We start from the raw sequence: 24935 nt of genomic DNA on the forward strand, positions 1-24935 counted from the left end.
TATGTGAGCAAAAGTTTAGCTAAACACCAACATTTTGCACAACTATCAAATATAGTGTTGGTTAGTAGTGTTTTCATGTTTTGCCCTAGAATTCTAAATCAGAAGAGAGTAGCTACAGAAAGTCAGAGACAATTTCAATAGCATGTATCCAAACAGCATAATTGTTCTGGGCTATATCCAAAATTTGCTAGCAAAATAGAGTTTAGATGTTTTGGGGTAATGATATTACAATAAAGACACAATGTTTTATCTATAAAAGAGATGCTGCCTAGTTATTTTTTATTGGATTGTAAAATATGATTGTATTTCCTATCATTGCCTGGAAATATTCCATAAATTTTAAGCTGTTTGATACCATGGCTTGATAATTATATCTTGAAAGGGGAAAAAAGCAGATTTATTGTAAGCTTTATGAGCTCATATAGGCAGAGAGTAACAATTATAAATAATCTTTCTTGCTATAACTGAAAAACATCTGCTAATTTCTTCAAGGATAAAAGAAACATTCATGGTTAAAGGTGTGATATATCTGTCTTAGTTAATGAAAAAATAAAACTTTACACATAGTTTTTCTACTATGCTGCTATTGTGTAATTCAAATGTACTTGAATTTTAATAGAAACTAAAATTATTTCTTCTTGCTCAAAGCCTTCAGTTCTAGATGAAATTTTTGCTGTTTGTGCTGATTCCTCCTAAGTCATTGGAAGAATCTCTTCAGGATCAAAAAGATTTGAAGTCAGTTTTATTTTACTGAAACAGAGGTATTCCACTCAGTTATGAAGGTTTTTGGCAACTATGATGCACACAAAATTTATCCTAATGAACTGTCTGAAAATAAACTTTGGGAAAGTGGATTTTTTTCTGAGTAAGGAATAGAACAATCCAAAATATTAAACTAAAAAGAAAATTATATGTTTATAAAGCTTTTTCCCCCTCACAATTTATCTTGTAATATTTAATTTTATCTCAACCTATAACAAGAACAAAAAAAAAAAGTTTTGTAATATACTAATGACACTAATGACTACCCTCAGGTGCTCCCCAAAGCTAGGAAGCTGGGCATTCCCTGCAGATGGAGATTTTGATAGCTGCATGTTTATGTGGGACTTCTCTCTGGGTTGCCACATTCCTTCTAAAGCCAGCTTTTCCCCAGGTGAAAACAAAGCTAGGTCTGCTCTGTCAGGGTGGGTGATGACCACTAGTTGAGCTTGTCTCTGGGCTGGGGAGGATGCCTGTCCCCTCCTGTGAGAACTGCCACACCCCACCTTGGCTGCCTGCCCTGTTCACAGTGCTCCCAGGAGCCACTTAAATCTCATTTAAATCTCTCATTGTCCCTGGCAATACCCTCACCACATCAGCCTTGCTTGGCAGCACTGCTGACTCTTGGTGGGCTCTCCACTCAGGTTCCCCAAATTCCAATCCATTCCATCCTGTGCCCAACCTATTCCAGTGTTAACTCCCCAGAACTTACTGTAGCAGCTGCTGCTGCTGCGGCTCACCTCACTAACTTTTTATATAGTCCATTCATCACTTAGTGTGATAGGTTCAAAGGGTGCTTTTTATTCTGGTGATCTAGTGATCTTTTCCTATATTTTTATGATTGACTTATCTATAGGAATTTCATTAAAATATTATTTACAATTTTTTGGGTGTTATTAATTCATTTAATGAGCTTCCTTTTCTATGAAACCTGAACTCTGTGCAAAGCCATTACTGAACCGATTGAAAATGTATTTTACTTTAAATTTTGATGTGTGAGCACCAGTAGAGACAGAGTGATGTCTATTGCTGAATATAGGATCTGAAGTCTTGACTCCAAGTAAACCATTTTCATGAATTAAAAAAAAAAAAAAATTGAAGAAAAAAGGCCTTCTTGCTCCTTCTCCCAAGTACTTTGGAGTGTTTTCAATAGATAATCAATGCATATGTCAAAGGTAGATAAAAGTTCTTTAATTACTGTGGGTTTTCTCCCTTAAATTGTCAATGATTTCACAATTACTTTGGTTTATTTACACTAAAGGTAATTTATCAGCTTTATCAGTCCAAGCTGTATCTGGTGAGGCATGAAAACTCAAGACAACCATTCATTGTCTCGTTTATTCTTCAAATTGAAGATTAATAAATTGACCTTTTGCTTTCATTAGAAATGGACTCTTGAAATAAGTTTAGAATAAAATTCAACCATTAAATTACAATTATTTCTAGGTAGGACTGAATTTTTTTTAAAGCACCACTTAAATTAATCCTGTACATCTGGTCCAAACTAGTAAAATTTCAGTGTTTATCTCATTTAAAATAGATAAGGATTTGACTAGATAGGTTGTTTTTCTTATTGTATCTCTGGAATAGCTAATTATGCATTTTATAGTCTGTGTGGTGTTTATTCTAATATATTCTTCATTTTGATTATTCCCTACAGGCACTCAAACAATGTCTTCATCACTCTTATTTCTTTCTAACTTTACACAACATATTTAATTAATTTATTTTTAAATTCTGCCACAGTTAAATGATAGGCAATTTCATTAATATCAGTTTCCAGGTAATTTAATGAATATCAGTTTCTAAGGAAAATGACAGCACTTTATAAAGTGTTTCTATCATGGGCACACAATTCTAAGACTCCATAAATAATTTGGGCTTTGGTTTGGTTTTTTTACTACATCAAACTATGATGACAGATAATAAGAAGTCTGCATCTAAAGAAATTTGTGCAGGCTCAAGGCTATTTTACTTTGAATGAAAGTAAGAGAGCTTTCAATCTAGTTCTCTTATTGCAACCTCAAACAAAATGGATAAATCCAGTCTGGAATCAGAGCATATATAACATCTATATTTCAGGTATTGATGAGAGGGTGTGGAATCTCCATCTGTGGAGACGTTGAAAATCCAACTGAACTTGCTCCTCACCAGCTTGTGCTAGCTGACCATTCTTTGAGCTGGGAGTCTGATCCCATAACATGATCTAACATGATCATAATTAATTTTGATAGGTCAAAGTAATTTTCTATTAAATTTAATTTGCCAAAAGTGTTTTTAAAATCTAATTTTTATCCCTAATAGCTATGATACTCTTTGAAGTGTTAAAACTTTGCATCAATTTTCAAGGATTTAAGGACATTTAATTCATAAACTTAACAGAACTTCTGTTGAAGCTTCTTTCCGGGAAAAAATCTCAAAATACAAAATATTTTTTATAATTCTGTATGGTTTTAAACAATAAAATGTACTGATGCCATGCTTTTCAGTACTGATGTAAATTGAAATTGAGTAATTTGGATCAAGCCTCTAAATATAACTTACTAAACAAGCATGTCTATTTTTTTTCCCCATTTTTTCTGCAATCTACTTTGAGCTTAAAGTAGGGCTCATATGTCATCCTAGAATCCTGCAGAATGACCTGAATGGGTACAGTACTAAAAGACTCTCTCTAAAATTCTAAAATCTTTCTAATTTCATTGTCATACAAACTTTCCTCTGATATAATTTCACCCATCTAAGTGAATACCAAAGAAAACCATACTTGGATAGTTTGGACCCACCTCTATATAGCACACAAAATGAAAGTTTCTACACAATGTGTACATGTAGGACACTAACCCGATTTTCATGATATCACAGCAGCTGATCTGGATGGTTCCTGTACCTATATGGTACAACACACTCACTTTGTTGTCTGCTGTTTACTAATTGATGTACATCTGAAATTGTAGATGTGACCCCAGAGCTGCATCCAAGTAAGCAAAGGATGCAAAACCCTAGTATTTTCTGCTGCTTTGAAAGTCTGCAAACAAATGTCATTAACTATTACCTCCAAATCATGAAAAGAAACTATTCTGCTAGGAAAATATTCTTTCATAAAAGTAATTTCCACAGAATTTCCACAGTTTTTAAAATATCCTTAAAAAGCATAAAAATGGGCTTTCAGAAACATACCCACCTAATTCATACCTCTAATTATAGTCAAATGTTTTTTGAAAGATCTTTAAAAATTTGTTAAAATTAAGTTTATTTGGCTTTGGAGATAGAGTGTTCTCAAAATTTTTACTTATATATTTTTCTTGCCAATCTAACATGCACACAAATCTGCTTCTTTTTGCAATATATTTGTATATTCATTTCTCATTCAATTCAGGGTTCCTCACAGTGTTAATAAGTATTACTTTATAATTTCCATGTTCACTAACACTGGGAATTGATCTGTTAAGATGATTCGTGCTTATCCTAGCAAAAAAAAAAAAAAAAAAGAAAGAAAAGAAAAGGAATCAGTGAGTGTCTTTGACTCTTCTGGTAATGCTGCAGGAAGAATTCTAGTCCAGCATTTGCCCTCTTCCTCTTTCTCATCCCCTGTTATTTTGTGTCATAATGCATCATTACAGAGTGATGTTTGCTTCTGTACAAGTCAGCAAAAAAGAAATTGCATATCCCACTTTGTCTTCTTTTCTTTGTATTAACTATGTCACTTTTGATTTGTTATTTTTCAGAATGTTTCAAGCACTGCCAACTTGAAATATTTTATCCTTATAGAAAAAAAGATTTTTTTAAGTTGGAAAGGCATATTGAAATTTTTCTATTACTTCTGCACAAGCAGAAAAACCAGACTAATATTGCAATATTTATATTTATTGAGAATGTTTTACACAAAATACTGTGAAAAAATATGTCTTTTCTTTGGGGTTTTTAATGAGCCTATATTTAGCTTTTCTTGTTATTAATAGATCAGTTGAAGACCAGTTTGTTTACAAATAAACATTGGAATTTAGTGACACGGAATGTTAGCTGACAGAAAGGCATATAATAAAAAAATCTCTTAAAATATATTATACAGATATATGACATATTTTATTTCAGTAATGTTAATAAAACTATCTGTGATGAATTTCTTTGTAGTAGCTTGTGTAGGTTTTTGGTTATTTTTAAATGATCTGTGCTTCAACTTGTGTTGATAACACAGTGTTGTATAAAGTTTCTTGTCAGTAAAGATGTACTACCTGAACGCACCTCAATACATTTTTTCAAGGTTTTATCCTTTCTACATTGAAATCCATCACTCAGAGAAACTCTTCTATGCATTTTGGAACTGCTAAATGATGTGAAAAATTTTGGTGAGAGAGCATCTTTCAACAGCAGATAGAAGTGATTGAAACTCCTGATTATATCTGTAAGTTGATCTAGATGTCTACTTGTTCTTTGATTTTGGGGCACCATAACAGTATTTGAGTAAGTTGTTCAATAAACTTGCTCAGTGAATTTTACTCAGTTTTTCTGACAATCCCGTCTTTTGATATAAATAGGAATGGTCCCTCTATAACTGCGTAGGGCTTTTCAGTCTTGCAATTTAGTGCCTTACATCAAAAGAAATTCAATCACTTTAATATTCATAGCAGAAGTTGAATGGAAAATTTTATTTCTTGATGTCAGTTCACTCATTTCATGCTTGAAGTACTCTATACTTTTATCTTTGAAATGAAGGTGGCAGACTTGGAGGAAACAACACAAGCTGAGTGGTTTTAAACTCACTAGTTAAGACTTGTTTATGCATATACTTAAAATTGTTAGTTCTTACCTAATGCAGTACAAGTCCATCTGGATGTAAATCAGATATAAGTGCTGTTACAAGGTTTACTTTGTGTTTCCAGACAGATGGACAGGCTTACACAGTCACTTTTCACCAACTGCTTCTGATAAGCTCATTTTGAGACTGCCTGTTCATTCAAATGAACAATTTTGTAAGATAATAAGTTTGAACTGAGACTTAGTGTTTCCTGCATAAAGCCATTGACCCATAGGTGAACAGAGAACAAACAAATTCCTCTGTGTGTTAGAAAGGGAGTCGCAAGTGTAATTGTAACAATGCTTTTCTTACCTTTGTAATGATTAACCTAGTAAGCAAGAATCACTGCCAAAGGGATACAATGATTTGTGTCAAATTGCCAAGAAAAAGTGAAATTCATTAGAAATAAAAGAAAAATCGGTTGAATCTTACAAAAGTTAATCATTTTAATGATAGTGATACTCCACTGTGCATTCTGTAACTGCCTGTAAAAAAGACAGAGTCTGTCTGAAAATCAATGCCTACCACCCAGCAGAGATGCAGAATAGATTCTGCTGTTACTTGCTCTACTCCCTTACCTTTTTGGGATTTGAAAGAAATCGTCAAGGAACCTTAGAGGATTGTAGATAAAATGCTGAAAATGCTGGCCTCACGGATCACTTGGGCACTAGCTACCAATCCAAATAACATAAAACCAGCTGAAATCAAGGCAAGCCCAAACTAACCCTGACAACCTGCACTGTCAGGTCACTAAAATGAGAGAGGTCTTCTTTTCATTTACAGCTAAGTTGTCTATCCATGGCTTTTTTTGTTTGTTTTAGTTTTGATTTCCTTCACAGAATCACAGCATATTGTTCAGAAGAAATCTCTGGAAGTTGTTTGATTCAACATCCAGCCTCTAATAGAATTTTTGTCAACATGAGATCGTGTTACTGTGACTTTGGCTAGCTGAGTCTTAAAAACCTCAAAGAACACAGATTCTACACTCCTCTGTGTCATGTGTACCACCCCAGTAGAAATGCATCTTTTCCTTTGAGGTAACCTGAGCTGCCAAACTGTAACCTGTGGCTATTGCCCCTGGCTTAAAACCATGTTGTGCTTGTAATTTCTCCTCACATATCCGTAAGCAGTGTAGCCTTTAACCTCATCTCCTTCTGGTTGATCAAGGCTCACAGGCTCAGTCTCTAGTTCTAAGGGATGGCTTCAAAGCCCCATATATGACCAGATATGCCCTTTATATTTATTTCTTCCTTTTTTTTTTTTCATTCCTTTTGTGGCCCTGGCAAATGTTTCTCTCACGTATATTGTGGTCACTGTTTCAAGCAGCTCTAGAACTCAACACTTTGAATGAGACCCAAGTGTTAGTGAGTTTTTTCCCTCAGGGACTCTCTAGCATAACTTGAAGTTATGACACCCAGAACTGTAGTCTTGGTATTTTTCTCCAGGACATCTGCCCAGTCTGTCATATTGCCTATCAGTTTAGATATTTTAGGGAAAGTAAATAAACAAAATATTTTTTTTAAGTGCCTTAATAATTTTAAATACTCAAAATAGATCTTAGACTATATATATTCCTATTCCTGATTTTCCAAATGGATTTTAACAGTGAGGCTTTGAATGTTTCTACTTAGTTCCCCATTTCACTGTGGTGAATGTAGCATGACCTCACAATGGTTGTTCAGATCATTAAGAATCAAATTATACAAGCTGTAGGAGAGTACGTTTTAAAAATAAAAGCCAGTTTGCTTCACAAATATCAATTTTCTGCCTTTCAGAACCATTTCAATTTTTTTCCCTTTGAGTAGACTACTTAATCTGCATACCATTCCTGACCAAATTTAAGAAATTTTGCAATCTGAAAAATATGTAATTAACTGTAACCCTCCAAATCTTTTCAGACTTAAAAAATTTAGATGGCTTTTGAAAAATAATGCATATTGAAAAACGATGTAGTAAAATTCAAATTCTTTTTCAAATATATGCCCAAGTGTTATAATAATTTTGTTATATGATAAACAAAATATTTTCAGATATATGATCTTTGTTGTAATGCAAATGGAAAAATTTGATTTTGTATAACCCCTGTTAAAATAGCTTTTCTTACCTTGCTGCTATAACAGTATAGTTGTCAAAATAAATTACGTATCAAAGCCTTTCACTTCTGAGCATAGCTTCTTTTTCTTTTTTTTTTTCAGTCTACAAAAAAGACAAAATGGAATAACATACTTTAATGAACTCTACCTTAAGTGAATGCCCTAGGCAAAAAGCAATTTAAGTACAAAGAATAAAATGAAACTCTAATATGTGTCACTAATCAAAAATGTACAAATGAATCCTGATTTTTGACAAGAGTTGTTACAAACAGCCTGTTGCCTCAGGAAGATAGCACTCCAACTGAAATTATTATAGATAATTCTAGTATCAGCAGCATGTGTATTTTATTTTGTATGTGCTTTCATTCTGAACTCTAGAGGCTCAGTTCAATAGTTATGCTCTTGTACTCTCTATTTCCCCCTCTAGATTATGAGAGCAAAAAAAGGAAACTTTATACTCAAGTTGACTTGCACGTGTTTATTACTTAAATTCAGCTACCCATTTGAAGATCTTCTTGGAATTACTCTCCATGTAAATACCATGACCTCCAAAAATAGTCATGGATACAGCTACATATTCATTCATTGCCTTCCCATTAGAATAGAGGTCTATTTTGAAGTGAGGTAATGGCCTTATGCTTTAATTCCCTTTCTTTCTCAATGAGTTCTCATAGAATCACAAAATGGTTCCAGTAGTAAGGGACCTCTGGAGAGGTCCAATCGAGTTCAAACCTGCCACTCAAAGGAAGATCAGTAAACCAGGCTGATAAAGACCAAATTCAATTGAATTTTGAAAATCAGCACAGATGGAGATCCCATATCCGCTCTGGGATACCAGTTCTAGTGTTCGACCATTCCTAGAGTGAAAAAGTTGTTCTCCATTTAAGCATGTTTCAATTTATATCCATTGTCTCTTGCCCTGGCACTGAAATAGTCTGGCTCTATTTTTCTTACTCCCAGCCATCAGGGAGTTGATAGTCTGAAATACTCTCATGTTGCTTACCAGTGTAACACAAATTACATAAAAGTAGCAAAATATAGCCTTGAGAAAGCTATGTACTTATTATTTGATTATATTATTAATTTTTCGTTCCTGCAGATGTTTTATGCCTCCTTTTAAGGAATATTAGAACATATTTTATGTATTTTTCTTTTTCACTTCATTTTTATATGTGGAAGAGCTCTTGTAATTTCTTATTGTTGTAGTGGACATCTGTACATTATTGGAGAGCATTAAACATGTAAATAGCTAAAGCATGCTCAGTCATGAACAGGCAATAGACTAATTACTATTTTAGATTATGTGGAGCTGTGCTTGGATTTCGGTTACTAACTTTTACTTATTTTATATACATTCTAGACCTAAAAGATTTTTAAGGCATTTTCTTACTCATAATTCTATAACTTAATCTTAATTCTGAAAAAGTACTTACATAGCTCAGCTGCCGGTAAGACAAGAGATGCACTTATCTGACCTAAATGAACAGGCCTAAATGTCACAGACAGGTAGAAGAATTATAAAAGAAAGGCCATATGAAATGTGCTTCACACATTTTCTGCTCCAGCTGATACAAACTGTAGTTTCTGTATCTACTTACAGAATACTGAAAATTAAACCCATGGTTAACCAGCAGTTTACCAGCATGGTTTTAAGACACACAAAGTAGCTTAAAGCTGACTGACCATTCAAGTTGTCAGTCCATTCTAAATATCCTTGTTAAACTTTCCAGATCTGCATTTTTGAAAAGCAGTAATTCCGGTAATGTGGTCAGGAACTTAGCGTACATTGGGTTTGTCTGAGTATTGTTGAAAAGTGGAGTTGTTTGTGACAATGCAGATAACAAAACAATAGCAATGAGAATGCATTCAGGCATTTTGTGAATAATATTTCTGTTTGTTAACTGGAAAGTTTTGACAAGATTTTTTAGCTCTGTGTAAACATCATCTGAAGCAATCTGAAGAGGGCCCAAAAATGCAGATAATGCTTTTCTTAGTTTTTCAAGGATGAATGGCTTTCCAATCTGCATTTGTGCATTTGAATCAACAAGTGGGAAGGTGAGATCTTCCTATTGATCCTCTTTGTCTTTGCTCGGATATTCCCCTGCTTGTGCTTGTGTCACTGCCTCTTCAGCCAAGATGCACCTTCCTTTATAGACCTCTTTTGCTCCGAGTTTTAGGAACTCTGTTTCTTTTAATTTTTCATAACTAGGCACAGGCTTAACTATTCTACCTGAGCCTGTGAAAGGTAAAGAGTGGTTTCAGACTCTCCTACAACAACAGTGTTGAGATGATCAGCTGTATCTAAGTCATTCTCATCAAGTTCTTCAGTCTCCTGGTTGACAGATGCTATGCACTCTGATGAGCACAAAGAGGTATAGTTTGGGCCATGGAGAAATTTTAAAGTTTCCTCAGTTCTCCATTCCATAAGTGTTTGCCAAAGCACTTCTAGTAAACTACCTTTGGAATTAACTGGATGCCTCAGTTCAGGGTTTTTATGTTCTGTTGAGTTAGCTAGTGTTCTTTTAAAATGTTCTGCTCTTCTTTTGCTCACACCTAGAAAAACTCTCTGTGATCCACAAGTATTTTCAAAGATTTCTGAAGCATTTGATTTTCCAGGAGCAGTATTGTCTGAAGGTGTTGCAGTTACTTCATTATGAACAGAGCAAGCATGTCTTTCTTCCTGAGTGTCTAATTTACAATGAGAGAGTTCTCCAGGGGCTTCTACCACATCTGCATCTTCAGTTTTAGGGCTGGCATGGACTTTCTGAGCATGCTTCTTTTTGAGGATGCTTTTTCTGTGCAATTGCTGTGCAAAATTGGCTGAACTTGACTCACTTCCTGGTAGGACAGGAGAAATAAATCTTTGTTCGGTATCAGCACTGCTGTCACTGTGTCATGAGAACCAGATTCACATGGCTCTGAAGATATCCTAGGATTTTCAATATCAAATGTTTTAATAACTTCATCACACAGTTTCACCTCTTCTCCAGACCATCCACTCTGACCCTCCTTCAGCAGCTCTATGTCTTGAGTTTTTTCTTCTCTCATCCACACTGGACTTTTGTAAATTTGAGCTTCAAAATATTTAGGTGCTCTATAGCAAAATTGCTGCAAAAGCACTTTCTTTCAGTGATATAATAAACGCTGTTAATTTTTATTGAAATTCTGTACTTCTACTTTGGCACATTTTCCAATTTATTGTGGCATAGAGGATAACCACACAATCTGATGATAGAATGTTCATCAACAATGTTTTTATAGTGAGATGGAGTAATATATTTTCCACAATTTAGAAGGAATTCTTCAGTAATGTCCTCTTCCAGGAGCTGCTCAGCCACAGACAATGCTTTTTTCCTCACATTCAATCTTGTTTCTCTGTGCAGCCTCCAGAACTACTTTTCTTTGAGCAGCATCTTCAATTTTCTGAGCAGCTGAATGCTTATTTCCTGTGTGCTGCCAATGGGACTTGCCCATCCCAGCCACCATCATCGCCATCACCACTGCTCTGCCCAGCCCGTGGCTCTCCTCTTCTCTCAAGATTATTTGCAGCAATTAATTTTATGTTCTTAACTAAGTCCTATAACCTTCAATTTTATCTGCAGCAGTTCTTTAAAGTTGAGAAATAATTAGCTCACAAAAAAGAATTTTACTTTTCAAGCAAAGTTAAAATACAACCTGACACCCTGTTGGTCAGGGTGTTTGTAGCAGTCCGATTGAATGGTGACCTGCAGTTCTCCTGCAGTGACAGGTGTAGTTCTGTTGGAGCAGTGATCCTGTAGAAGGGTGTAGTTTTCCTCTGAAGGTCCAATGGTGGTGTAGAAATGTCTGGTCTTCCTTGGGAATCCAGTGGAAAAAGGCTGCTATGGTGTTCCAAATCTCTGATTATATCCAGGTAGGAATGTTTGGCTCCTCCCCCAGGGCAGAGCACCTCCCAATGGGATGATGTAATTTATCAGTCATGCATGAGACTCAATAACAGAAGATATCTCCTGGACAGAGGATGGGTCATAGAAGAGATAAAGAAAACTGCCCTACCTAGTTTTAACAGATGTTGATAGACTATATCTGGTTATATCTTGCATTGCGATCTAAGACAGTTAAATATTACTTTTCTACATTGTAAGATATATAGTTCTTTTCTTTTAAGAGATAAGACAACTCAGGCTAAGACAGCTGTGGTGAAACACTGACAAACATCTGTTTGTGGATAAAAAAGATACAGTGTGTTCACCCCTGATTTTCTTGAAGATTCTATTGCTTGTTAAAATCTCTGCCATTTTATCTTCCATAGATAACACAGAAGAGTCAGTGATGATTTTATATTATTAATGTTATTGACTGTAAGCTGTTTTAGTGTTTTCCTTTGTTTCATTTTACTGTCATAGGTACATGACTGTTTAGAAAGGTGTTATCTCAACTTCCTAAGACAGTTACCACTGATATATTGATACATGATGTGAATTTAATGATTTTATGATGAGCATTATTCATAAGATGTTATTACTGTATTTATAGCCGGCTTCTTATATGCTTTAACATCTCTTTGTGTAATTGTCTAAAAGACATGTGTCATTTCAGGATCCTTTTTTGTTCTCTAGCTGCTTTTGCATCTCTTAGACCAGGTTAGCTCTCTGCCTAGTCCCTGCACTGGTTCTATGGCTTGACCCAATGCTGTCTCATAATTTTAAGTATTTTTCAGAATTCCAAGAAAGATATTTGAGCTTCATTGAAATCCTTCTCCTAACTGCTAGTCTAGTGGTTTTTCTCAGTTATTATTACAGAAGCACTCCAGCAGTTTGCTGGGTTTGAAGCATCTCTATCATGAGGGAAACTTTGCAGCAATCCAACTACTAGATGGTTTGATGAGTCTTTAACCCCAAGGCCTTTACTCATAACTGCTGTTCTTAAGAGCCTTGTTTTAAAATGTGTTCAGGGAATTCCCTCCCAGTTGGAGCTTGGGCAGTGGCCAGGCCTTGGCTCTACCTGAATAGAGAATTTGCCGATAAACCCAGATGTCTTCTGCATCAAAACTGGATTCAAGTCACTTTGATTTGGCCATTTGACCCTTTTTATATGACAGCTGAACCTATTTTTAGAGTGAGCTTGGGAATTATTATACAAAAATAATTATCCAAGCCCTCATTAAATTGAGGTTTGTCAGCTGTTCGCAGACTCTGGGATGATAGCACAGTATTTCAGAGATTCCTAATTACCTAATTTCACAGGTATTAATAATTATGTGTGTTATCTGAGATATTCTTAATTGTTGTACATGACTTATTCCTGATTGTTTTCAGTTTCTTGTCTGCTACATGTATTGTTTTACCTTGATGTTTCTTCATGCTCAGAACCAAAGATATGCGCCCCATTTTTAAAAAATGAAAAGAATGGGAATTTAGTGCCTTAAGAACATCCAAATAATGTAATATGTACATTAGAAATTTAGACAAAAAAATTTGAATAATACAATATTTACATTAGAAATCTAAATCCCATTTGAGTGTGCAACAGCAAAGCCTAATTGATTCATTGACTTGAAGAGAGGGTGTGCTTGCATTTTATCATCAGCAGGTTTGAAGTTGTCACCTGTTCATTCAACCGGACACTGATCACCTCTGAGAAAATGAGGCTCACTGGAAAGAGAAATAACCTAATCACTATGTAGCCTTCGTTGCCAGAACAGGAACAGAAGTAGAACTGCCAAGACATAGCTGTGTCTACAAACTACAGAGGCAATTTTCTGACAAAAGCCTTATCTCATCATCATGGTATAGTTTTCCTACTAACCTCCTTCAGTTATTCGCTGTTCCAGGATCCAGGAGGACATGCAGTGATGTCAAACATCAACATTTCCAGCTAATGAACTTTCTTCTGAGTCTCAACTATTTGGACCTCAAAAGAGTAGTCATTTATTTCCATTTCCCTAAGAGACATTAGACATTATTCTCTTGTTTTCTCATGCTGTGAAACCCTGTGCCGATGACATGATAGAATTTGATACATTTTGTTGATTTTAATTGATCTTTTTTGTAACTTATCCCATATCTAACAGATAAACAGTAATAACCTTAATGAGATAGTACCCTCTTAAGAGCAAGCTGTTTTAGCATCAGAACATATGAGCCCTTTTAAATTAATGAAAAGGGTGTGATGTCATAAACAGGTAGAAGAGTTGTAAAAGAAAGGCCTTATGATATCAGGCCCTGCTGTGGTAAAATTGCCAAAGCTGGCCTATCATTTCTTCTAAGTGCAGCTAACAAGCAATTCATGAGTTCCCATGTGAAGCTATTTTGAAAATGAGAAGTTCGTTTAGCACAACAATCTATTCTGAGGGTGAAAAACAAATGCACCTGTGTAAATAAAGATTTGTCCCATGAGAAATCACAAAGAAAAAATGTAAATATATTTAGAGAGAGAAAATTTGATAGACATATACAACAGCCCTTACTATGCAATGAACTGAGTTTCACTGTATTGCTGACCAATTAAGTTTAACACAGTGCCTTCTGACATTTCCTATAAATATGAGCTTTGTGAATAAAGAATTGACTTTGTGCATGAAGAAAATGGAGTCTTAGCTGATTTATTCCAACACCTAAATATCATAATTTCTTGCAAAATTTTGAACAGAATTTTGTAAAATAACTATAGCTTGTATTGGAAGAGGGACAAACTTTACCTTAAAGTTTGGATTGATATTTAATCCTGAAAAAGACAGCTATCTGCTTTCAGTCTATGAATACAGCTCTGTTCCATGTCAATGAGAGTTCTGCTACAGTCTGGAGTCAGGTAATAAGTCAAAAGTTTGGAGTCAAAAGTATTTGGAATGATAACTCCAACATACATTAAACGAGCAGTCATTTTTCTTTAACAGGATAATAGAGTTAAAACAAAAATATCTAAAAGCCAGTGTCCCTGATATAGGGTTTGCCCAAGATTTATCCAGACATATAAGCTTAAGTTTTTAAATAGAGTGGTTTAAATACAGTTGAAGACTAAAGGGAAATACCACAGGGAAAGATCAAAAAGCTTGGTGAAAGTAATAAGACCACTGGATTTAGAGAAGAATGTTTATATTCTCTGAAAAAGAAATGGAAGTGAGAGTAAAGAGGCCTGAGAGGCCTGAACTGGATTTTTGTTCAAGAGCCCTGCCTCTGCAGAAAAAGACTTTAAAGAGATAAAATCTTACCTAGCATCAAGATGCAAAGGCCAGCACTTGTAATATTGTTTCTGGATTTTGTCTAAGAAAAGCTATTTGAAGACACTGATGGCTGGCATTTGAAAGCAAATCAGGGCTTTGGTATTGAGAGAAAATTGTTAATTTCATAGATTCCACCTTGCTGCTAAGAAAAGGAAGGCAGGAAGGCAGGCAGGAAGGAAGGAAGGCAGGCAGGCAGGAAGGAAGGAAGGAAGGAAGGAAGGAAGGAAGGAAGGAAGGAAGGAAGGAAGGAAGGAAGGAAGGAAGGAAGGAAGGAAGGAAGGAAGGAAGGAAGGAAGGAAGGAAGGAAGGAAATAATTCTTTCCCTAAGAGCACAGCAGAGAGGGAGATGTGTTACTGTATCCAGCCGTATTAATTGAAGAGATCTTGCCACTACATTATGTTAGCAAAAACAATACTGTTTTCTTATGTTTATAATCTTCATGATCCTCTTTAAACATCTCCTTGACACTACAGATTAGTTCTCATTTTGAATAAAAACCCAAAAGGTCACAAATAATATAAGCATCTTTTGCTTAATTAAAATATTGAAAACCCAAGAAAATTGTGATGACACAGACCAAATACACCATGTAACATGTCAACAAGGCCTACAAATAATATTTATAAATCATCATTTTTGGTTAAGAACGTCATTGTGGGCAAATTGCTGTCACAGATTTGACTTTGGAACAGGAATATCTTTCAGGAATACTACAAAATAATATTATTTGCAACACAATTCCTTTAAAATACTTGTTTCCACACTTCAGTTTGATTGTTTTAAAGAAAAGTAACATACAATACTACAAAAAGATACACAAAATGTAGTTCAGAATCCCTTTTCCAGAGAGAATATATCATTCTAAGTAAGTAATATATAGGAGATATTGCCTACATTCTAATAATGGATATATAGAATTTCACAATGGTACACACAAAAATCTGGGATGGACTAATCCTTTGAAAGAGTATAGGCATGGAGATGAAAACCTAGAAAGCCTTTGAAGATAAATATCTGAACATTGATGTGAACATATTGAATACAAATCATCAGTATGCCCCTGCAGACAGAAAGGCCAATCACATAATGATCTATTTTACAAAGGGTGTGTTTATGTCCTCACTTGTTTGCAGTGTGCTGTGTCCAGTTTTGGCCTCCCCAGTATAAGAAAGCCACCAACATCCTTGAGCCACTTCACTGAAGGACCATCAAAGTAATCTTGGAACGTGAGACAAACCGGCTTGATAAAAGGAAAGAAGGATAACACTTTCAGAATGGTCAGACATGGGGACATGTTTCCTGAAGTGGTTGTGAATATCCAACCTTGGGGATTTTCAGAACTTGACATTTAGCCTCCTGTTCTAACTGGATCTGCTTTATGTCGAAGGTAACGGCTAGTTACTAGCAGTTAGTTACTGCTGGATAACTGCTGGTTTTCCTTGCTAAAGGACATCAATCAGTGGTTCTATATGGTATATTAAACCTGGAAGATAAGATTTATCCCTGTTGTTACTGCACTCACAAATTTGTTGAAGTAAAACTGAGAAGTATTTCAGCACCTTGCAGGCTTAAACTAATTTTAAGTGCTAGCTAGAAGCAACCTCCAAATGTGGTCTTATCAGGAAAAACTCCCCCACCCCATGGGGACTTTAATTTCTTCCGTTATTTCCTTTATTGGTTCTCTTGCTTTCTTTAGAAGAGACACAATGAGGGAAAAGTGTTTTGTAGGTATTGCATTTAGTAGTTTGGCATGTTTAAAGAAACCCTGTGGAAACTGGAAGACCTCAATAGTTAATTTACACAATTTGTGGTAGGTGAAATGGATGAGAAAATCCTTATGCCAAAACGTAATAGTTTTCAGTATGCTTCAGGTAACTTTCAAAAAAAAAAATCTCCCAGAAGAATGATGTTTTCTTAGATCTAAAAAGAATAACATTCAAAGATCTTACTGGCCTTAGGCACTGCAAAACTTAATCACCAGTTAGACTTCAAATTAATTTTCCTTAATTCTTCACACAATAATTTTCCTCTCTATTTTCCCTGTCTTTTCACAAATGCGTGTCTCGTTGCAGATTAGATTTTGGAATGCCCCTATTAGAAAAGTGAAGAAATGTATTAAGTTCAGTCAGTCAGGTCATACTGTGGACCAGTGTTCAGGTACAGCAAAGACTCATTAAATCACAGAATATGCTGAATTGAACGAACCCATAAGGATCATTTGAGTCCAGCTCCTGGCCATGCACAGGACCATCCCCAAGAACCACACCATGTGACCTAGTGTATTAGTAAAATATTTCACACAAGCCCCCAGAACATTAGGTCCTGCTCTCCAGCAGCCAAAGTGCATCTCACAGGGCTTTTACAGTGGCCATCAGCTAGTATCCTCAATTTATAATGTTTGTAAAGTTCCAGAGAGGGTAATTTACCTTGCAAAATAATGTATTTGCAGTGGTTCTTGAATTACATAGGTAAAGGAAAAATAAAATAATTAATCTGAAATTTCAGTTTGTCTAAGCTTATTGAATCCACTCAGAAGCAAGACACTGTGAGTGATATTGGCCAGAGACTCTTGAAGGTATTGTCTTAAACTTACAAAAGACCCAAATGAATACACTCAATGCCTCTATTTAGGTGGAAACCAATTAAAAGTTTCCAATTAGAACCAGTTAGAGTATTAGCTCTTATTTTCCTTCAGTGCCAGCATGAAGAAAAGGAAATTAGTCACTTTGTGGGGATATCCAGTATATTTTCACTTGTTTTTCTATCCTTTTGGAAATGTCTTTGTATGGGAATGCAAAATTACTGTGTTATGTACTACAATGGCTGAAATTTTAAAAATAATTAAAATTTTTACTTTTAAATTTTCTTTTTAACTGAATATTTAACTTTTAAATATTGTTTTTAACCACAATATTTTCTTGTCCTGTACTTGAATTTAAGGACAGGACAAGAAAATACTGTGTCATTTTAATTCAGGAAGATTGCAATTAATTACTTATTAGAATAAAATAGTTAAAAGTTACAGTTCCTACAATATATATTGCAAAACCAGATTTAGCTATAATGTACCTAGGATATCATTCTGAAAAGAGTTTTACAGGTTAAATATATCTCTGCCAAAAGAATAGCTTAAAGCACCATAATATACTTAAAATCCAGTTATGATTTGGGGAGTGAAGGGAGAATAGGACAGATACATGCTGCAGGAAGTACATGAGAAAAAAAAAAACAAACAACATCTCCCTTGTCCTGCTGGCCATGCTGCTCTTGATGCAGCTGAGGACAAGGTTGGCATTTGGGGCTGCAAGCACACATTGGGTCATGTTGAGCTTCTCACCAAACAACACTCCTAAGTCCTGCTTCTCAGGGTTGCCCTCAATCCATTCTCCATCCAGTCTGTATTTGTGCTTGGGATTGCCCCTACCCAGGTGCAAGACCTTACATTTGGCTTCAACAAGTACTCAACAGCACAAGGGAAGAAAATAAGAAAGGAAGAAAATGTGTCAAAAATAAACATGGACCTCATTTATCAATTGCCACCACGGGCTAAACAGACTCAGCCTGGGGAGAGTAAGTTTAATTTATTGCCAATTAAAACCAACCTAGAGTGGTGAGGTACAAAGGCAAAAGCTTCAACACCTTTCCCCTAGGAAACCTTTCTCAAACTCTACTTCTTCACTCCTAACTCTTCTGCCTTCTCTTTCTGTCTCAAGCAGCTCAGGGGATAGGACACAGATGGTTTGCAATCAGTGCAGAACAGTGGAAGCCAAACCTCTTCTGGGTTTCTAAGGCTGGAAAATGAGTGAGATGGATAACACTGTGCTGTAGCACCCTGAAGGGGCAGTGACATCTGATCCTCTTGTCATGGACTACAGCAGCATACATACACCATGTCTAAGGCTGCTGTGCTTCATAGGCAGCTACAATATGATGTGTCTGATATCAGGAAAAAAGAGAGACACCTTATTATGAGTATCACCAGTATTGAGTACCAGGAAGTGTGTGTGGAAGAAATAATCACAATAATCACAAAATAAAACAAAGAGGACTCAAATGCAGAAATGTCCATTTCTGTCTATGCTTTTTCTCAATGTATGCTAAATTGGGAACTACACTAAATAAGTAGCTTAGAGTTCTTGACACTAAATATAGACTCTGACAGAAAAGACAAAAAAAAAATTGATATAGGAAAAAAGAAAGGAAACGAAAAAATGCCAATCAAATATTTTGCATAAAATAGCCACTAAAAATCAGAAATCCTGCTATTCCTGTACTGACTACATAAGAAATCCTATCCATGGACAATCTGAGGTTTTAAATCAGATTTCATAATTGTTCTTGTGTCAGCAAGAGCTTACTAGTCAAGGAGGAAAGATGACAAATTGAAGAGGTAATGGCTTTTCTACAATATTTTGTTCACAAAGGAAAGGAGAGAAAATTTATGAAGGTGTATTCTTTGTTCATGTAGGCTTCTTTTTTCTTTGTGATTGTTCTATTTTATTTTCAAAACAAAATGTGGTTTTGTTTCTCAGAATTTAACAGCTACAATGAAGAAATTTTGGGTTTTTAAATCAAGTAGTTTGTTTCTTGTCACCCAAATCACTTTTTATACAACCTCTCTAGATTAACTGCATTTACATAAAATGTTTCTGCCAGTACTGCTGCATCAATGGAAAATGCAGATATTTAAAATCACTATCACCAGAGCTATGCTGCAGACTAAACCTGAGTGTATTTTCACTGTGTCACCTCTGATGAATGGGATTACAATTGTTTTGATAGATTGAGCTAACTACTTGTTTATGCATATACACAAAACCTGTCTTGCATTTTTTCTCATAAATTATGCAGGATTATCCTCTTGAAATGACTTTGCCTGTCTGACATACCCAACCTTTAATCTTCCTCAAATGCATGGCATTGACTCACACTTCATAGGTCTGACAGAGAAGGATCACACTACTTTTCCATTAGGGATTCCAATTTCTTGTAATAGTAAACAGTGTATTGCTCAAAAAACCCCCAAACTCAAACCCAAAACAAAACCAAACAGAAAAAAAAAAAAAAATCCACAAAAACCAGACACAAAATCCCCACAACAAAACAAACAAACAACAACCAAACCAAACCAAACCAAACCAAACCAAAAAAACTCCACCCCAACCCCCCCAGAAAAATTCTAACAACAAAAGGAAGTAGAATGTATGGCTCCAGACAACAGAATCTATGCTTCTCTAAAAACACTGTAAATGAGTGGAAATACTCAATTTTGGTCTGTAAAGTCCTAAAAAAATCCAAAATTATCTGAAATGACAAAAAGTAGTTAGGCTTGCAATCTTTTTTCACTATCAGTAAAAGACAGTTTATGTGACTTTTAGCTCTTGTAAAAATTAAAAAATCTAGGGAGTTAAGTTACAGAAGATTAACTTTTTCAAAATTTATTATGCAGTCTATAGTCTTCATAAAAAACTAGTTACATCAATGAAACAAAGGCAGTTACGTGGACCATATATAAGAAATTTGGAAAACGTAAAAAACCCCAAACCAACTGTAAATACTTGTAAAAAAAAAAAAGAAAGATTGTAAATGGACACATATCACCAATGATGTTTCAGTGCACAGCCTGAACACATATATTTTTTATTGAAAAATATTTAATGGACAATTAAAATTAAAGAAAGCATTGCAATGCATCTTGTTGTCTTTTTATACTTGTCTTGGAAGGAAATACTTTATAATTTTAACTGTGCAACATGTAATTTAGATGTTCTTCTTTAACAGGCAACAATGCAATTTGAGATTAAGTCTACTTTAGTGACAATCCCTTTCTTAAAGTATTATTTTAAATCTTTGGTAAAGTTATTTAAGAGGAAGGAGAGGTGGAGCCTTCTGTTCCAATATGTCTAGTCTGGCATGTTAAATTAATATAATCTATTGGCAATTTCTAATGACCTTCTAGCTATTACATCTATGAAAAATAAATAGAAGTGTCACAAAAATATTTAATCTGGAAACAGTCTTTTTTGTTTGTCTCTCCGTTAATAAAGGTATCTTAAAAAAAATCCTTATTGTGAGGTATGTTCACTGAACTATGCTTGTGTCTACTATGATTATAGTCTTTGGAGCTCTTTGAATAATTTGCTGCCCAAACCTGCCTTGTTCCTGCTACTGACAATCACTGTGATAGCATATGATATTTGACCTTTCCACTGATGTCACCCACAATAGGCCTTCCAGAATAACGATTAAAAAGAATCCCAAGCCCCACAAAGCAATATATTTATGTGGAAATGAAAGATAAATCTCCAAGTTCCTTTTGCTAGATGCAGATGCTTTAAAAGTCCATAAAAAGCTTCCTGCTTTTGCTGTGGAAAGCTCTTGCGCATATTTGCTCACCCAGCATGAGTGAGCAAATATGCACATGATGAAAGGAATTTATTGCATAGAATGCTTTCAGATGTGGAAAGCTCTTGTGGAAAAGGAAGGAATAACAGCTTGGTGATCAAATTACACATAGTTCAGTCAGATGAGAAGAGATGAAGATAATTCTGGTTTCAAGGTATTAATGTCCTAATGGCACTAGCAGAATGAAATGAGGTATTTTAAAGTTTCCAAGCAGAGAACTACATAAAGGTGGATCCTTGACATTCTGTCTCTAAGTACCACCCAGAAAGTTTTAAACTTAGCATTCTGTCATCAAAATGGTAAGAAAAAGAATCAGTAAGAAAACTCATAGAATTTATGAGGCACTTATATTTTGAGCACCTATTTTGGATACAGTAACATTTTTTTACTGGTTTTAGAATTGTATATTGTTGTAAACAAATTCCATCATATAATTTGTAAACACTTAGAAATAGGGCTTCACAAGGAACTGAGTTCAGTTCTTTAAGATTTCTCTCAATGAATACTTTACATGCTTCACAGCAATGATAGTCTTAGTCATGAGCATGTAAAAAGTCTATTAGTTTGCTTTCCCTTACATTTAAATTATTTTAAGAATGGAATGTTCCACATGATAAGCAGACACAATCAAATTTCAGCCAGCAATGTACCCACGTGCCAAAGAAGTCCAAAGGCATCCTGGCTTATATCAAAGACAGTGTGAACAGCAGGGCAGTGATTATGTCCCTGTACTCATCACTGGTGAGGCCACACCTTGAGAGCCGTGTCCAGCATCCAGTTCTGGGCCCCTCACTTCAAGAAAGACTTTGAGGTGCCAGAGTGTTTCCAGAGAAGAGTGATGAAGCTGGTGAAGGCTCTAGAGAGTGAGTCATATGAGGAGTAGCTGAGGGAGCAGGGGTTGTTTAGTCTGAAAAAAAGGAGGCTTAGGAAAGATGTTTTAACTCTCTACAACTGCCTGAAGGGAAGGTGTAGGAAGGTGGGGATTGGCCTCTTCTCCCAAGCAACCAGTGATGGGATGAGAGGAAATGACTTCAAGCTACAATGTGGGAGGTTCAGGTTGGACATCAGGAAGAATTTCTTTACTGAAATTATTGTCAAGCATTGGAATGGACTTCCCAGGGAAGTGATGGAGTCACCATCCCTAAAAGTGTTCAAGAAATGACTGATGTGACACTTAGCACTATGATTTGATCAACAGCATGGTTTTGGTCAAAGGTTGGACTAAGTCACCTTGGAGGTCTTTTCCAACCTATTACTAAGAAATACCTATATTACATTTTTGTTCACCCAGCATGGAAGAACTGAGGAAAGGAATGTACTGCATAGAGTGCTTTCAAAGAATTGAAAGATACAGAGACAATGCATGACACAGTTTTCTCTAACAATTTACAATTAACAATGTGGACATTTTTAATAATTTATTTAGGACCTTTGCACCCAAACAAGGCAGGGCAATTTTGAAGCTGCAGGATATAAACAGTTATTAATTAAAAATTCAGCTTATATAAGATAGGAAAAAAACCCCTCCAAAATGAAATATTTAATGATAGGCTATAGGTTCAGAGTTTGGACAGATGTTCTTAAGAGGTCAAAGCAATTTATAAAAAAGGATTAATAAATAACAAGTTTTGCTTTTAACCACTATGAAACTTTTTCTCCCTAGTTCAAGTTCCCGCTGAGTCAAAGACAAACTCTTCCAATTTGCACATTTAGACATGATTTCAATTATAGATTGTGAATAAAGTAATATTCTCTTTTAGCTTACTTATTTGTATTCATATGTTAAATTCTGGATTCCAGGATATAAAGTGGAGAAAGTTCCATGCATAAATATGTGGTGGAAAAGTTTCAAAACACAAACTTCCCAAATATGCCAGGGGTTTTTTTTGCTGTTTTGCCTTGGTTTTTATTTTTTTTTTCTCTTTTTAAAGCAGATGTAAAAAAAAAAGGCTCAAATACAACAAAAGCTTCATGAAAAGATATTTCAATATCTTGTTCAGTCAAGCTCTTTAGATTTACTTTTCAGAAGAATTTTTTCTCTTTCCAGTCAGGATAATAATTAAGAAACTACACAGAGTTAATGTACTTTCATGCTCCAGGCTGTATATGTTTTAATGAAGATCAAAAGAAAAGGAAGAAAAGGAAGAAAAGGAAGAAAAGGAAGGAAGGAAGGAAGGAAGAAAGAAAGAAAGAAAGAAAGAAAGAAAGAAAGAAAGAAAGAAAGAAAGAAAGAAAGAAAGAAAGAAAGAAAGAAAGAGCGAGCACTTTCCGCTTTGGGCTTTTGTTTGTTTTTTTGTTTTTTTTGTCTTGAGGATGGAGGAGCATTGATTGTTAGGGTTTTTTTGCTTGGAAAATTTATCTAACTAACATTCCATTCAAAATGCTACATATTTTGAATGGAATGTTAGTTAAATAAATTTTAAGTAAATTTTAAAGGAAAGGAAAGTGACATCCTTTCAAAATGAAGATTTGTTAGCGTAGATTTAAAGAAATGCTTGAAAGTTATTCTTCTAACCAATGGTTTTCAGATACAAGCTCTGCCAATTTTCACTGAAAGTTTCTGCAAAATTTACGCTTCAATAAATCAAACTCTAAATCAAAACCTAAAACAAAAGCATGACAATGAACTCTACACTGTTTAAAGTGTTCTGAATGACTTGACTAACATCAATGAGTTTTTGTAACAACTTCCACGACAAAATCTAATCCTTCAGGTAAAAGAGAAAGAAATAGTCCCTATTAGAACAAGGCTGAAAACTTCTTTCACTTGACAATACCTTTTTTCCTTGACATTGTGATCCTGATTATGATACATTTGTGATGAATTTGACTAGTCATAGAAATCAAGTCTGTCACACTTAACACTTATCACTTAATTCTCATTCCCCTTTCCACAGAGCTAGTTTCATAGATTTAATTAACAGTAAACAAGTAAACACAGATAAAAATTTAAAATATTTTTACTCGTGAAATCTACCAGAATAATTTCTCATTCAAGAGAATCAGAGTTAATATTGTATAGATGAGATCAATAACTTGACAATTGTAGTTTCCAAAACAAATTGATGTTTGAAAGTCACATTGTCCAGACAATATACAACCTCTATACAAAGATGCCTAATTATATATAGTTGGAAAATATTTTAAACCCACAAAGCAGTTAAGTTTGGATACATTTTTAAACCACTTCACTGTTCAAACTAAATCCTTTTCCTCTAGTATGCAATACCCTAAAGTTTTGTTGCTTTCTTGGATCATCTTTGGTTTTTGGGGTTTTTTTTGGTTTGGTTTTTTTGTTGTTTTTCTAATTAAAAAAATTGTAAGTATGCTACAATAACAAAGCGTGTATGCAGTACTAATATCAGAAGACTAAAAGAATCTAAATATTTCACCCTTTTTTCAAGTAAAGTAGAATTAACAGGAAACTTACATATGGCAAAAATTGGATCACAATATAATATATATTAATTCTATATTTCCCACTATTATTTTACCTGACACTCCTTGTAGCTTTGAATGTCAAGGTATTTCAGTCATTATTGCCTTCAAGATCTCTTGCAGAGATATTTTAGAAAATATTCATAGCCATTGAGAAGTGTTCTACCTCTTTGTTCACTGAACCTCTCAAAGAAATAAATGTATATGGAAAATACTTTAACTGAAGTTTCTTTATCTATTTTG

At 34.9% G+C, this 24935-nt stretch overlaps 1 pseudogene; it reads right to left on the minus strand.

Annotated features, from left to right (window-relative positions):
* Window positions 1-9341: 9341 nt before the first annotated feature.
* On the minus strand, window positions 9342-11142 carry LOC118686527 (putative RNA polymerase II subunit B1 CTD phosphatase RPAP2; annotated as a pseudogene).
* Between the last annotated feature and the right edge of the window lie 13793 nt (window positions 11143-24935).

The sequence above is a fragment of the Molothrus ater genome, chromosome 4 (genome assembly GCF_012460135.2).
Source record: "Molothrus ater isolate BHLD 08-10-18 breed brown headed cowbird chromosome 4, BPBGC_Mater_1.1, whole genome shotgun sequence".
NCBI lineage: Eukaryota > Metazoa > Chordata > Aves > Passeriformes > Icteridae > Molothrus > Molothrus ater.